Here is a 16,037-nt window from a genome sequence, read left to right on the forward strand (position 1 = left end):
TCTTCCCTCCACATGGCAAGCTACACTGCTGAAATGCCCTCTTTGGTGCATCTCCTAAAGGGCTTGTCCTCTTTTCCATATGGCACCCCTGACAACGAAACAATAAAACACAAAGTTCTTCCTCTTTCTCCTTCCCCTCACAGACAATTGATGAGTTTGTATGAGGAGCAAGGGGCTTGTTCCAGTTTAGGCTGAAAGGCAGCAGCAGATGGAGGGAATAACTGTGAATTTTTCACCTAGCTGCCATTTCCTGCTGTTCCTCTCTCACAGGCAAATGGTGTTTCTTTGTATAAAAAGGGTACACCAGCAGCAGCTAGTGAGATGTTTCTAGTCCTGTTCAGGTGTTATGCTATTTGGGGAGAGCAAAACATAAGGAGCACAGCCAGCAATGCCCCCATTGATGATGCACTGGCTAGACAAGCCCCACATTCAGTGTTCATATTCAGAGACAAGTACTAAATGCAGGGAGGGCATCTCCCCATGACTGTGAATCATAGAATTGGACCTGACCCAACAGTGTCAGTGTCAGGAGTGACCATGTCATCTCCTTCCAACACTTGCATCATGTCATGTCAGAGATCTGACAGCTGTGTTAGACCTACCCTCCCTCACTGCGCTCTCCTCCTCCTCCATCTGTGACTGGGTGGAGACAGGTGAAAGTTGATGTTGCGTCATCATTGCTCCAGAAGGAGCACACACGACACATATGGCACTGCCTTCCTTGGCTTTGGTTTAAAAAGACTACCCCCCACCCTTAACATTCCTTCTAGACCTTCTGAGTGTTGCAGGTGCTTCTGGAATTGGTAGGGTTTGTTGTTGTTGTTGTTGTGGCTGCACCCTCAGCCAGATGAGCAAAGATGAAGCTATGCAGCCTGTCACCTGCCCCCAACTGGTCACAGGTAAAGAGCGAGGGAGGAGTAGGGGGAGGAAGCAAGGAGGGCAGGATCCACCACAGCTGTTGGAACTCCAGTGGAGTTCTACCTTGACAGTAGGGAGCCACCTGATGGTTCCAACTGTTGGAATCTCCTTCTGTCATGATGGAACCCCTTCGACAATTCCTGACAATGTTGAATCTGGTATATCCGTCAGGCCCAATAGCACACACAGTCTGACCTAGAATGCTCACCATTCTCAAGCATGTGGCGAATCCTTCCCCATGTTCAGCACTTGCTCTGCAGACAAACTCTGAACACAGGAAGAGCAGGGGCATGGATACCTGGTGTAACATTAGGGGTATGTGGTTAATGGCAAGACCACTGTGCCTTCATGCATTTGCTCTCCCCAGAGAGCATACAATGCTTGTGTCACAACTGATCATGTCACAATAAATGTGACATCATCTTGTGCCATGAGCACTGCACCTCCTCTTTCTCCTCCCCCTCACAGGCAGTTGGTGGTTCTGTATGAGGAGGGAAGGGTTCATTCCAGTGCAGCTAGAAAGGTTGCAGCAGAACCAGGCAGTGATGGTACTCATGTCACAATAAATCTCACGTCAGCAACAGAAGCATGGTCTTTGACACTGTGTGGAAATGAAAGTGTCCAGTGAAGGCACCAAGTGGAGCAACAGGAACTGTTCTGCATGAAGTACGAAACTACCCAATTTTCAGACCAACTTTTGCATCAGCTGGTTTGTGGCTTTCTAAAAAGACAAAAAAGATGCCCACAAATATTGTTATGGTTCTGTCTGCTTCTTACTTGAGACTTATACAGGAAGTGGAAATGTCATTATAAAAATAGCCTCACTCAAGGTATTTCAAGACCAGCCTCAGTCTGCTTTCTCATTATTTCCTACTCAGTTTCTCTGCCAAGAAGTCAGGTTAAATGAAGCTGACTGGAAATAACACATTTTATACGATCCTCCCATAATTGTCCCTAACCAGAAATGAGATAGGATAACCAAATATGGCCTGTTGAAATTGGCTCGAACTATAAAATGGGTTGTGTCAAAGCATCATGCCAAAAGGATGAACTGGGAAGTCCCCAGATCAAATTTCATCTCAGCCACCCAATAAGGGCCAAAGTGGACAGGAGTTGGGAGCCATGGAAAGGAATAAGCAATTTCAAATTAAAGTATTCACAAATAAACCTGCACAGGGGGGAAATGTACAGGGTTATAAATGTCCCATGCTGCATCACCAACCCAAATCAGGGGTCTCCCATGACTGCAACACTTAAAATAAAATAAACAAATGTTGGGAATTCTAAATATGGGACTTCAGTGTTATATACCCTAAGGGCCAAAACAAGTGCAATGTGGCTTGATGGGTTCACTTCTATAGATAGAAGTGGGGAGTAGATTTAGTTGAGAGAAATTACATGAGGGGGAAATTTTAAATTCTCCCACCACGGCTGCTCTATTTAAAACCAATATGTCCTGTGCATGGCTCCTTGAAAATAACAATAATAATAAAATAAAACCTCAGGAGATTCTATCATGGATATCTCCCATGTCACATCTGTTTCAGCCCTAAGAAGCCTGCTCCAAGAATCCTAGTACTTACAGTACATATTTATTGATAGTTTTACTGCACCATCATTTGGAGTAGCAGCTCTATCCTGAACGTTAGCAAGGGCCTAGCCTCTTTCTACAGGTCAGGCCTGCCAGACTGCAGTGAAAGATTCTGGTAAGTCTTATTCTATCATTCCAGTTCAGATTAGACCAACTTTGATCAATTCTGTCTGTTTGCACTGAATAACATTCAGACTAGTCAGTCATGACTAAGGATCATTGAAATCAGTGAGATAGGTTAGTCATGATTAACCTAAGTCTCATTAATTTAAATGGGACTTAGTCATGACTATCTTAGCCTGGAGGTTGCCACTGTCTTTTTCATCTTTATGGGTTCATGAAATAGACACAGCTTTAGGCAAGCAACAATCTCTTGGCCCCAGTGGTCTGCCATATGTAACAGGTATGTAGTATAATACATGTCTACTTTGCAGGGTTGTGGCAGAGATTACCGAGATAGTATATAGCAGGTACGGAACCAGCCCAATGACGGCCTGTGCCCGGCTCCGCCCGGAGGCCCCTCTAATGATGCCCCATGCACATGATGTCACGTGCACGGGGGCATGGCTTGGGCTCCAGAGAGCCCAAGTTAGCTCTCCCCCTCTTCGTTTCAGGCAGCGTTTGCTGCCTGACAGCCTTTATTTCCCTTTCTCTCCCTCCAGCAAGGGAGGGAAAGAGAAATCAATGCTGTCAGGCAGCAAGTACTGCCTGAAATGACCAGGGGGAGAGCTCGCCTGGGGTTCTCCAGAGCCTGGGCCCCGCCCCCTTTGCACATGGTGTCACAAGTTTAGGCTGCAGGCTAAACTTTTTTAAAGAGCTGCAGTCTCTATAGTAACATGACAGCCACTACAATATGTGTCCAGTTGATATATTCAGCAAGTGCTAAAGTTCTTCTGAGCTGTACCACTTCTAAATGCAGGTGCAGGTACACAAGTTTGAATTTGCCACTGCACAAAAAGCTTGCATGCAGAAATCTAGAAAACCTTAGCCTTGCCTTTTTCCAGATGTGCAGTTTTAATATGTGCATGTCACTTTTCATGGAGAAGCACTGAAACATACAAAAGCCTATCTGCTTGAAGTGATATACAGGCCAGAGGCAGCATTATCAGCTCATTCATCTCCATTTTTTGAAACATGCAGATAGATAAATAACATGCCAGGGAGAGAGTTGTGGAGGAAAAGCATCATACAGCATATTCAATGCGACTGTGATACTGTAGGATAAAGAATGGTATGTAAGGGACACTCCTTGTATTAAGGATATCCTTCAGTGCCTCACTTGAAACGTTTATTCAGCAATTTCTCCTCACCAGGCATTGTCCACACTTTTTCATAGATATTGGCACATTCATAAGGGCTAAAAACATGTATGTTAAAAAAATCTAAGCTAAAATGTTCAAGTAGCTGAAATATTTGGCTTATAATAATGCATGTCATGCTTTATCTATACTTCTGTGGAATCATGGCATTCATACAGCCTTGTTTATAATAATTGTTTCAGGCCTACAGTGGCAAAGAAAAAGGAAACAGGCCTAGCAGATGTCTTAATAGGACCAATTTGTATTCTTTTTATTTGCAGCGCCTGAGGGGTCAAAAACCTAATGGTCTAAAATGAAATCTCTTGGCAGGCAGATTTTATGTGGTATTTATTTTGTGCTGCTTTCATGCTCAGCTATGCATAAGTAGTCACTGGGGTGACTCTGGAGGATTAAAGTTTTAAAATCCTGTGGATTAGCATGTTCAAACACATCTTTCAGCTGTCAATAACTGGTAAGTTTGAAAACAGGATTTCTTGAAGAGTTGATGTTTCATGTTCTGTTCTTACTACAAAAGAATATATGATGCTGACTCTTTCTAGCAACTGTCTCTTTTCCCACAGAATCATAGTTTAATTAAAAAATAAACAGGTTTTTAGGCAGCTAGGCTGCCTGCAGAGCAAAAACCTGAAAACATGATATGAAAGTGTTCTCAAAGTGTAGAGTTCTGAGGCAACCTAGAGACACATATTTTCTTGACAGTTGATCCCTCCTAGGATCCTCCCAGGATGACTAACTGCCTTGATATCATTAACCTGATAATCAAATACAAATCTATTAACTTCCACATTCTAGCTTAAACTTAGTCATCAGAAGTCAGCTTAAATAACAATGTTCCAAAAAGATAACATGGGTTCAGGTGCTTTTCCACAAGAAAGTGGTTCTCTTGTTATATGGGCTTGTTGCATGGATGATGCACTTTAATGCATGACCAGAATTGGGGGCTGACATTGGCAAGCGTTGTTGTTGTTGTTGTTACATTTATATCCCGCTCTTCCTCCAAGGAGCCCAGAGCGGTGTACTACATACTTGAGTTTCTCCTCACACCAACCCTGTGGAGTAGGCTCGGCCGAGAGAGAAGTGACTGGCCCAGAGTCACCCAGCTAGTATCATGGCTGAATGGGGATTTGAACTCGGGTCTCATAAGAACATAAGAACAGCCCTGCTGGATCAGGCCCAAGGCCAATCTAGTCCAGCATCCTGTTTCGCACAGTGGCCCACCAGATGCCACTGGAAGCCACAGACAGGAGTTGAGGGTGTGCCCTCTCACCTGCCATTACTCCCCTGCAACTGGTACTCAGAGGCATCCTGCCTTTGAGGCGGGAGGTGGCCCACAGCCCTCCAACTAGTAGCCATTGATAGACCTCTCCTCCATGAAGTCATCCAAACCCCTCTTAAAGCCATCCAGGTTGTTGGCTGTCACCACATCCTGTGGCAGAGAGTTCCACAAGTGGATCACGCGTTGTGTGAAAAAGTACTTCCGTCTGTTGGTCCTAGACCTCCTGGCAATCAATTTCATGGAGTGACCCCTGGTTCTAGTGTTGTGTGAGAGGGAAAAGAATTTCTCTCTCTCTACTTTCTCCACACCATGCATGATTTTATAGACCTCTATCATGTCACCCCGCAGTCGTCTTTTTTCTAAACTAAAAAGCCCCAGGTGTTGTAGTCTTGCCTCATAAGAAAGGTGCTCTAGGCCCCTGATCATCTTGGTTGCCCTCTTCTGTACCTTTTCCAGTTCAACAATGTCCTTTTCAAGATGTCGTGACCAGAATTGTACGCAGTACTCCAAGTGTGGTCGCACCATAGTTTTGTATAAGGGCATTATAATATAAGCCATTTTATTTTCAATCCCCTTTCTAATGATCCCTAGCATGGAATTGGCCTTTTCACAGCTGCCGTACATTGAGTCGACACTTTCAATGAGCTGTCCACTACGACCCCAAGATCCCTCTCCTGGTCCGTCACCGACAGCTCAGAGGCCATCAGCATATACTTGAAGTTGGGGTTTTTCGTCCCAATGTGCATCACTTTACACTTGCTAACATTGAACCGCATTTGCCATTTTGTCACCCACTCCCCCAGTCTGGAGAGATCCTTTTGGAGCTGCTCATAATCCGTTTTGGATTTCACTACCCGGAAGAGTTTGGTATCATCTGCAAATTTGGCCACATCGCTGCTTACCCCTGCTTCTAGATCATTTATGAATAAATTCAAAAGCACCGGTCCCAGTACAGATCCCTGGGGGACCCCACTTCTTACTTCCCTCCATTGTGAAAACTCTCCATTTATACCTACCCTCTGTTTCCTGTCTTTCAACCAGTTAGCAATCCACACTACACCACGCTGGCTCTCTCCCTGTTGCACAGGGCCCAATCAGAGCTCACAGTGGAAGTCAGAGAGAACACTTCTGTGCCCACAGCTTTGATGTGCTGGCAGTGAAGCAACTCTCTTGGAGCCCACATAGATAGGAGCAAGCCCCTGGAGTGCAGTTCACTGAAGGCCCCTAAAACCGGAAGCTGGCCCAAATGCTCAAATGGGCATCAAGAGCAGATGACCAATGCCAGGTTACTCCACCCAGTTTATTCTAATCATACAAGAAGCTGATTAGATTTTATAACTCTCGAAGAGTCTGAATTTCTTTTGCTTTGTCTGGTGCTAGATATCTTTTCTTTATTAATTAGACAAATGAGGTTTTTCATTATGAAAAATGATTGGTTTTATACTGTCTTTATGGTGATTTGTCTTTGTCTCCTTTCGTTTACTTCTCAATAAAAATTCTTATTAAAAAAACAAAGATATTCTGTGATGATACTGAGGCCTCTGAGGGACAGTCCTACTTGCAGATAGATACCAAACAGCAAGCAGTAGCGATGTGATTCTCTGTAGTTAACATTGCTGCCATCACAAATGGGTTAGCCTGAGTTTCTGTAGTCCCTTGCGTGATAGCTGGTGTGTGTGGTCTGTCAAGCCTATCTGTCACCCTTGATACTGGCCCTGCAGAAGCAAGGGCCCCTGCTAAATGAGCAAAGATAAATGAGCACATGTCAAGTGGTTATTATCCTACACTTAGTAGGCGAAGAGCAAATGTCCTTACCCATTCCCAGCACAGCATTTCTCCAGTGGTTGTTTGCTGGAGTCTACCTTATGTTTTGTTTCAGATTATGAGCCCTTTGGGGACAGGGTACCCTCTTATTTATTATTTATTTGTCTATATAATCCTCTTTGAGAACTGTTGAAAGGTTGTGTGTGTGTGTGTGTGTGTGTGTGTACGTACGTACGTACATACATACATACAGTAGTAGTAGTAGAATGATATCCCAAAAAGCCGTCTAATGGCCATAAGACACTGAAAGCCAGCTCCTGTTATCTCATCTGGTGTGTACTAGTTAACATCGGTTTTGATGCATTTCTCAAGAATATAATGAGATCATTCACATAGTCAAAAACCGTGTTCTGCTACCCGGGTTTGGGAGCTGTATATGCTCCCAATTTTCGGTTATGTGGAAGCAAGGTTAAAGGAAAAGCTGAAAAGAAGTGTTTGTGTGGAAGCAAAGTAGGAGGAAAAGCTACCCAGATTTTCCTCCTACCTTGCTTCCACACAATTACTTCTACCCAGGTTTTCCTCTTGCCTTGCTTCCACACAACCGAAAATTAGGCACATACACAGCTCCCAAAACTGGGTAGAACACAGTTTGTGATTGTGTGAATGGCTTCAGTGTTAGACATATAATAATAATAGCTGTATAGTAAAGTAACTATGTTCTTTTTAAAAACAAACAAAAAACAAACTCCTTCTCTTGCTGGACAGTCTTTTGGTATGTGATTCAATTTGTGTTTGCTTTGAAGTTTCTGGTGTACTGGACTCTTACCAGCCTTCTGTACCCTTGACAGTCTGGTTTTTAACCTAGATGTAACCCTGTTCTTCCAGTTTTTATTAACAATGTTCACCTTCAGATGTCCAATGTGGCCTACTGATCCTATTCTATCTTTCTGAACCTTTTCATTCCCTTGGTCAGCAGAACGTGGTGTTTGTTTCAGTGCATCATCCATGCACTAATTGCTTTCGCAGAGAAAAGCAGCAGAGCCCAGTTCCCCCCCCCCCTCAGTGTTCTTTCAGAACATTATTTGACTTTTTGTGATTCAGGTTAAGCTAGAATGTGAGGGTTAATAAATTTTGTATTTCATTATCAGGTTAACAGTATCAATTCATCTTAGAAGTTTGAAGGTATCAGCTGCCAAGAATAGATTTTCTTGGCTCCTCAGAATTCTACTAAGAATGGTTTCTTATCTCTTCCAAGTTGTCTCAGAGTGCTTTTCAGAATTGTTCAGTATGCTGTCCTGGAGAGGTGCAGATTCCATCACCTCTTATTCTTCTGAAAGGAATGCATACCAGCACATAATAAATTCAAACTTCGCTCTCCCACCAAGGAAGATGCTAAGCTCCTGGCTTCTTAGCCATCATTCCTTGCCTCCTGTGGCACAGAATGGGTCTGGCAGATGCATTTAATATACAACCAGCAAGTTGTCTCTTTCCTGAGCAAAATCTAATGGATTGAAATGAAATCTTTTGGCAGGCAGCCATTCACAGCATTTGCTCCTTTGTGCAGTTTTCATACTCAGCCAGTTGTACCAGGAATTGTTTTCTGAAATGGCGATCACATGTAAAATGCGGAGCCAAAGTTACAAGAAATACTGCTATCATGATAGCACCAATTACTGTTTGTAATTAACAATTGCTGTCCATTGTCACCAAGCTGGTCTTGTATACTTTGAAGTTTTATGTAACTTGTCACAGACAAGGGCCTTGTTCAGGCCTTATATAAAGTGGTGATGTGATGAGCTACTCAAGTACAGTATCCCTGAGAGCATACTTGGAAGTCCCATCCCTTAAAATGATGTGCTCTGAAACCCTGCCCACTGCTCGCCACATGTAGAGAGAGTATTCCCACGATCAGAATGCTGAGGCTCTGTGATGCTCTACATCAGGGGCAGGCACTCTCGATGAGTATAGCATTTGTCTCTAGAGACAAGCACTGTACACATGGAGAGGAGCGGGCAGGGTTTGGGAATATTTCAGCTTGGGGATGGGGCTTCTAAGTGTACAGGATGTTGTTCATGAGTACAACATTTCCTCTTTATATTACACCTAAGCAGGGCTGAGACCTCCTGCATTTCCTAGACATTTGGCTCCAGTGTTTACTATGTTTTCATCTGTCTACACACACACACACGCTACAACTAATAGAAACTATTCACACACGCAGGCAAAACCAAGCTAAGGAAGCCCAGCCTGGTTTTGCCTGTGTGTGTGCACTGCCAGGATCGGGCCCAATCTCAGCGGTGCCTTGGCAGCTGCTCCCCTCTAAAATGAGGTTAGGAGAGTGAGCACTCTCCTTACCCCATTTCAGCGATTGTCTGCCAGCCGTGGCTGCTTGCAGCCAGGGCTGGCAGACAGTGGGGATCCCAGCCAGCTTTGGGGAGGAGAAATCCCCATAATGCACTGCATACTCACGTGGTGCATTATGGGTGCTCCGGGGGGGGCGGGGTGACGCGGGGCAACATGTCCTGGCCCCCCACCCATTAAAGCTACTTAAAAACAATGTGGGAGGGACCATGGCAAAGCTCTTCCAGGAGGGTTTTCCAAAGCCAAGGGGCCACAACCAAAAAGGCCCTGTCCCTAGTTTCCACCAACCAGATCTCTCTTAGTAGCAGGACCATCAGCAGGGCCTGAGATGCCGGATGACACATAAGCCCTGTTAAGACATACCTGTATTCAGATATTGAACACAGGTATTTGTATTTGTGTGAATGACTGTCCCTGTGTTCATTTTAAAAGCGGATCTGAATACAGGTCTCTTAAATGCATGGTACAGACAGGAAGTGTACTGCTGTACCTGCATTCAAGATTACATGTGAATGTACCTGGGTACGGTGTGTACTGTACACAGTACAGATAGTATGAGTGTAGAACATAATGTGTGAATACGTCTATGGTTCTACCTCATTTCCCTAGCAATTCCCAGGGAGGCAATGGAAACCCTTGGAGGCAATTTTGGTATGGATGAGGGCAAGCATCCTAAAGCTCAATCCATACACGACAGAGGTCCTGATGTGCAAACCAGCTCAACGCATTTTAAACTTACCTCCAGGTCCTGGAGCCTCCGCAAGGGGGGAAGCCTCAGCCGTGGGGGGGTCTCCAAATGTCCCCCCTCCCCCTGTTGGCGGCCACTGGTCTTTTTTTGGCTATTTAGGCCCATTTTGAGGACTTTTAACGCCTCTCCATGCTCACCGTGGCCATTTTGAAGGCTGCTGCTTGTGTGCATGGACTGTTTGTGCCAACTAGGCATGCAAATGGCCCATGCACATGAGCAGGGAGAGGGTCCCAAAGGCCTGGAAATGGCTGCCATGAGCAGGAAGAGGCCCCAAAAGGCCCCAAAATGGGCCTAAACAGCCTGAAAAAGACTGGGGGGTGATGCCGGCAGGGAAGGGGAACATTCAGAGACCCCCTGTGGCTGAGGCAGCACCCCGGCCACCACCTGACATGGTGGTAAGTTAAAAAAACATTGTTTTAACCTTTAGAACCCTGAACCAGCTCAAATTCTAGCCGAGTTTGGGTTCTAGTTGGGGATGGCAAAACCGAACATGCCCGGTCCAGTTCAAGTTCAGTCTAGATTCGAACCAAACTGGGCAAACTGTTTTTGTGCATACCCCTAGATCCTGATAGTTGAAGTTGCTACAGAACAAGTTGGTTATGATAGACTTGTCCTGCATGAGGTTAAACTCCTCCTGAAAGACCAAGTATGTAGCTTAGGAATTCTCCTGGACTATCTCTGGATAGCTAGATGTCAGCCCTGGCCAGAAGTGTGATTACCCAGTTTCAGCTGGTGGGCCTGCTGTGGTCCTAGCTGGAAAGGACAGACATGGCTTCAGTGACTCATGCTCTAGTTATATTTTTAAAAGACCACAGAAAGCTTTTCTATTTCATTTGGTCTTTTAAAATGTGTGGGTTGTATAAGCTAAATTATGCATGGTTTTACCTGTGGCTTCCAGTAGTTTTAAATTGTATTTCATTGTACTTCATTGTATGTGAGTAACTTGTTAGTTACCTTGAAGTGATACATATAAAGAAAACTGGCATATAAATTCATAAATAAAGGTGGTACAAGACTCATTGCTTTTGCTACAATAGGCTAACATGACCACTTCTGCTTCAGAAATGTCAACCATTTACTCATTTATTTAATTTGCCATGTTTGCTGAACTGCTATATGACCCCATCAAAAACAGCAGTTTCATTTGAGGCAACCCAAATCTGAAGGTCAACATCTGGGATCATCTGAGGCAACCGGGGAAATGGAATTACACAATTGGAAAACTGCAAAAAAAAACCTGGCAGATGTGGATAGTGCTATTCTATGTAGCAAGGAGGGACATCTGCGCTAGCAACTGGTTTTGGTCCAGTAGACCCTGCTCCACAAACAGTTGTTGCATCCCTTATTCTCCCCTTGCATTTATTTTGCCAGAGTTTATGTTCCTAATCAGCCTACTTTCCTTTCACTATCCTTATAAGCAGACTAAATTTGGTTCAAATTAGTTAGGCAGTTCACAAATTAGCCCACTTGCACCTCAAAAATTCATGCATACGCCATCTTGAATTGGGGTGGATGGCATTATCACAACCTATGCGTTTGAGGTGACTCTACAACTGTTTTAAAATTGCTTTCCACCATAAAAACAAAGCAATCTTATGTTTGTTTAACTAGGACTTTATTCCAGAAAGAACTCCATTTTCTCCATCTCCTTTTCTTCCCTTTTAAAAACATAAGAACATAAGAATAGCCCTGCCGGATCAGGCCCAAGGCCCATCTACTCCAGCATCTTATTTCGCACAGTGGGCCACCAGATGCTGCTGGAAGCCACAGGCAGGAGTTGAGGGCTTGCCCTCTCTCCTGCTGTTACTCCCCTGCAACTAGTACTCAGAGGCATCCTGCCTTTGAGGTTGTAGGTGGCCCACAGCCCTCTGACTAGCAGCCGTTGATAGACCTCTCCTCCATGAAGTTATCCAAACCCCTCTTAAAGCCATCCAGGTTGTTGGCTGTCACAACATCTTGTGGCAGAGAATTCCACAATCGGATTATGCATTGTTTGAAAAAGTACTTCTGTTTGTTGGTACTAGATTTCCCAGCAATCAATTTCATGGGATGACCCCTGGTTCTAGTGTTATGTGAGAGGGAGAAGAATTCATCTCTATCCACTTTCTCCACACCATGCATGATTTTATAGACTTCTATCATGTCTCTCCGTAGTCATCTTTTTTCTAAGCTAAAAAGCCCCAGGTGTTGTAGCCTTGCCTCATAAGAAAGGTGCTCTAGGCTCCTGATCATCTTGGTTGCCCTCTTCTGCACCTTTTCCAGTTCTAAAATGTCCTCTTTTAGATGTGGTGACAAGAATTGTACACAGTACTTCAGGTATGGCCACACCATCGTTTTATGTAAGAGCATAATAATATTAGCAGTTTTATTTTCAATCCCCTTCCTAATGATCCCAAGCATGGAATTGGCCTTTTTCACAGCTGCTGCACATTGAGTCGACACTTTCAACGAGCTGTCCACCACGACCCCAAGATCCCTCTCCAAAATGTGTTACATTTGCTACTCTCCAGTTCTCTGATACAGAGCCCGATTGTAGGAATAATGTATATATTTTAGCAAGGAGGTTGGCAATTTCACATTTGAGTTCTTTGAGGACTCTTGGATGGATGCCATCTGGCCCTGGTGATTTGTTATTTTTCAGTTTTTCCAGACAGTTTAGAACACTATCTCTTTTCACTTCTATCTGACTCAGTTCTTTAGCCTCCATCCCTAAAAAGCCTGGTTCAGGAACAGGTATATGCTCAGTATCCTCTGCCGTGAAGATGGACGCAAGGAACTCATTTAGCTTCTCTGCAACCTCCATATCCTCCTTAATGATCCCTTTCACTCCCTCATTGTCTAATGGTCCAACCGCCTCCCAGGCAGGTTTCCTGGTTCTGATGTATTTAAAGAAGTTTTTGTTATTCCCCTTGATACTTTTGGCTAAATGTTCCTCAAACTCTCTTTTTGCCTCCCTTATTGTCACCTTGCATATCTTTTGCCAGAGTTTGTGTTCCTTTCTGTTCTTTTCATTTGGACAGGCCTTCCAATTTTGGAAAGAAGACTTCTTTCCTTTTATGGCTTCCTTGACGGTACCCGTCAGCCATGCTGGCATCCTCCTGGACTTAGTGGTACCTTTCCTCCTTTTGGGTATACAATCTAACCGGGCTTCTAGTATTGTGGTTTTGAGTAAACTCCATGCACTCTGGAGCAAAGTGAGTCTCCTGATTTTCCCTTTCAGTTTTCTTTCTTACTCCACCACCCACACTCTCTACAGGATCCCCACTGGGACAAACTTCTAATCTCCCAAACATAAAGGACTGCTGGATAGAATATAACACATCCCTCCCCTTAATAACAAATAGAATAAAATTCGGTGGTCTCCTGTCATGCACACTTCTCCGAATTCTTGTGGTCTCTGGCACAGGAGCTGTTAGTAATTTGTTTTCTGGTACAGAGGATTGTCCATCACTTTCATCAGCCTCATCCATGAGGATACACATATTTCTGATCAAGTAAAAGAGAAACAACAATAATATAAATAGTATGTGGATCAGACACAGGGTGTGAAACAGCAAACATTTCCTGAATGAAAATGAATAATGGATGTTCCTGATATTCATTTACAAGCATTAGAACTGGAGTTGATTCTGGTTCTAGGCAGGAATCAAACCACATGACCAGTTTTAGGTACCAACACAGACTGGACAGCTGAATTCTAGTCCAGTTTGGAATCGAACCAAGCTACCTGGAGCAGTTCAATGCACACTCCTTATCAAAAGTGTTGGAGCTAGGACCCTGGAAGCATCAGCTCTCAGCTGCAATGTCTCATAGTGATCACTGGGGTGGGTGGGTCTTAGGGTCATGGATAAAAGTGCTGGATTCCTCCCCTCTTTGTTCTTCCAGTGTTAGTCTCCTTATTGTCTTTCCAGAGATGGCTGTTTGTTTTGGTCTCTCTCTTCAGCCATGAACTACAACTGAAATTAAGCTGCAGGATTTTTCACATTTGTTTGTAACCTTTTCTTTAAATAAATCCTTGAGTTCTTCAATACTAAAGAACTGTCTGAAGACCTCTTGCTTTGCTGCTTTCTCACCAAACTGGTTTTGCTTTGCTATTTGGGGACTGAATTGCCATTCTTCCCCTACAAAAAGGCCCCAGTATTAGGGATGTGCACAAAACCGGTTTACCCGGTTCAGTTTGAACCAGGTTTGAACCAGGAAGGGGTGGTTCGGTTTTGGTTTTGCTCGAACCTCCCCCTAGTTTGGTTTGAATTCGAACTGTTTTGAACCATTTTGAACTGGTTCGGACATCCAAAAATTGGTAGGTGGTAGCTGGCACCCAGGGGTACCTGCCACCCAAATCCCAAAGCAATCGGACACTCGTACGATTTTTAATGAATTTTTGAAAATTATTTTTATTTTTTCTCATAGGGTATAATGGGACTCGAACCAGCCCATTATTCCCTATTGTGGAGCACCCATGGGTGCCAACAACCACCCAAACCCCGAAGCAATCGGACACTCCTACAATTTTTTATGAATATTTGAAATATTTTTAATTATTAACTAATATGGTACCAAAGAATCTACACTCAAAACACTTCAGAAACAACAAAACCCAGTACCCCATGGGTTAGCAACCCATGGAGGTGGTTGGTACCCTCGCTCTGGGCCACCTCAGCACCTCCCAAGCGCAGTTATGGGGCTGCTGAAACCTCCATTCTGCCCTATGGAGAAAAACCTTAAAGCCACTTGTGGGGTGCTGGGATGGCCCAGAGTGAGTGGTGGTCTAGTGCAAAGAGGGTGCCAACTACCCCCATGGGTTGCTAACCCATGGGGTACTGGGTTTTGTTGTTTCTGAAGTGTTCTGAGTGTAGATCCTTTGGTAGTTTTTCAATGACATTAGTATTATATTAGTTTTTCAATGACAAGCCATGAATCCACTCTCATCTGCTAACCTTAAAGACACATAAACTTCAAAAATCACTTAAAATTCAGCCCTTTGCCCAATTCCTTTCAAATAATTCTGATAGCTTCCTTGCCCACCCTAGGAACTACCAACTACCACACTAGGACACTCCTTTCCCCCCCGACGTGAAGCTATACATTTGCTGCAATCCTAATTATTCCCTATGAGGAATTCAAAAACAATTTTAAAATTCACCAATAATCAGAGGAGTGTCCAATTGCCTTGGGGTTTTGTGGGTGGTAGGCACCCCTGTCTGTATACCACCCACCCCGCTTTTGTGCCCCTATGTGCTCCACTTACGGGATATGGGCTGGTTCTGGTCCCATTATACTCTATGAGAAAAATAATTGAAAATATTTCAAATATTCAGAAAAAAATTGTAGGACTGGACGATTGCTTCAGGGTTTGGGTGGTTGTTGGCACCTATGGGTGCTCCACAATAAGGTATAATGGCCTGGTTCGAGTCCCATTATACCCTATGAGAAAAAAATAAAAATAATTTTCAAAAATTCATTAAATATTGTACGAGTGTCCAATTGCTTTGGGGTTTTGGTGGCAGGTACCCCTGGGTGCCAGCTACCATCCTACCAATTTTTGGATGTCCAAACTGGTTCTAACCAGTTCTAACCTACAGCTCGAACCTGATGGCTGGTTCGGTTTGAATTCAAACCTTCGAACCACCCTGGTTCGAATTTGAACCGGTTCGCACATATCTACCTAGTATATCCATAGCAAATTTTTCCAAGGGACCATTTGGATACTCTGGAGTCAAGGGGGTGGCAAAAGTCTTCTGTGATTTGTAAGTTACAGTACAAACCAGAGTCTGCCTGATTACATCTTTGATGTGTTTGTCCATACTTGGCCACCAAAAACTTTCTCTCATTCGCCTTTTAGTCAAGCTTATGCCCAGGTGACCTTCATGGGTAATTTTGATCACTTTTGCTTGTAAGGAGGTTGGTACCACGAAACAATCAGTCCTCAGCACCAACTTTTGGAGAAGGGACAGCTTACTTGCTACATGTAAGTAGATGAAGATGTTCAGGTACCTTGTTTTTGCATGGCCATCCATTAGTTATGTAAAGTTTAAGTTCTGTAAGCATGTGATCAACACT

This window comes from Hemicordylus capensis, chromosome 1 (genome assembly GCF_027244095.1).
Source record: "Hemicordylus capensis ecotype Gifberg chromosome 1, rHemCap1.1.pri, whole genome shotgun sequence".
Classification (NCBI taxonomy): Eukaryota; Metazoa; Chordata; class Lepidosauria; order Squamata; family Cordylidae; genus Hemicordylus; species Hemicordylus capensis.